Raw genomic sequence first — 1,368 nt, 5'->3', positions numbered from 1 at the left:
TCTTCATCTTTTCATTTTAAATATATCAGTTATATATATTTTAAAACATTTTATATATTATCATTTTGGTTTTAAACATTTAATGTATAATAATTTCTAAAATAATATTGAAAATTTAATAGTGATTATTAAACCTAATACTTTTGAAGGGTTGCATCACTTTGACATTAGTGTTTTCAATAAATTTATTTATAATAAATTTCTAATATCTTATTTTTCATATTTAATTTCTATTTAAACTATATCAGTTTATATATATTTTTTTTAAAAAATAGTTATATTTAATCAGTTTAAATTAATATTGAAAACTTAATATTAACTTTCCCCCGCGATTTCGCGGGGGTCCACATCCTAGTCAGTTTAAAAGCAGACTCAGCACCGGGGAGCTTGTTTTTATCAGGGTGGAGAAGAAGCGCCAGCCTTCTGTACTGTTTCTTGATCACTATATCATCAGCGTTCATGTCATCAACCTGAAGTATACCGTACCAATCCAGCTCTTTCCCGAAAAGCTTCTCTGTTGCAGCGCAGTGCACATCACACACCATTGTCATGTGTGTCATGTTCTCCATGGTGGGATCAATTTTGTTAGCCTTCATCGCAAGCTGACGAGCAGCGGTGAAATCAGACTTTTTCATCAAACCTTGTGCTAACTCTTTGACTCTAAGAGCCTCTTCTCTGTTGATATTCATAATCAGGTCAACAGGAGTATCCACCTAGGCTTGGATCCTGAGACAAAGCTTCTATTAGTTTAGATGAATGTGATGCCAATCGTAAACCACCTTTTATACTATTAAAAACACATACTTCGGCTAAAAGGACAAAAACCCTAGCCATCTGTCTACGTTCTCTACAGTTATCCTTTTTGTCAGAGGCGACGAACAAAACAGATCAGGATTTTTCTAAATTAAAACCGATCTACAATCCCGTGAGGGTTACTTACCGGAGGTAACAGGCCCAACGGTGGGATGAAGGACGACGGATGTATGATGTGTTGCAGCAAGCGTAAGGGACAAGGCAAAGATTCAATCAAACACGAGATTGTTTCTTTTAGGTCTTATGATCAAACACGAGATTAATTCTCAAAACTTATATAAAAACCAAGTATAAGAGAGCACATATGTTTGCTTTATATAAGATAATACCAAATAGGAAAATTAACTTAAACATAAAATAGGAAAACTAACCTAAGGATCTTATCAATAATTAAAAGAAAACCTAAATCATAAGAAGGAAATCTAGTAATCAACGTACTCCCTTACTAACAATTCAAAATATCAATCTATATTATTAAAATATATATCAACCCAGGAGCTCGTAGTCTAGTGGTACTACCTCCTTGGGGAGGGGAGGTCGGCTGTTCGACTCGCG

The sequence above is a fragment of the Brassica oleracea genome, chromosome C4, assembly GCF_000695525.1.
Source record: "Brassica oleracea var. oleracea cultivar TO1000 chromosome C4, BOL, whole genome shotgun sequence".
NCBI classification, from domain to species: Eukaryota; Viridiplantae; Streptophyta; class Magnoliopsida; order Brassicales; family Brassicaceae; genus Brassica; species Brassica oleracea.
Note: the sequence above shows the minus strand (reverse complement) of the source record.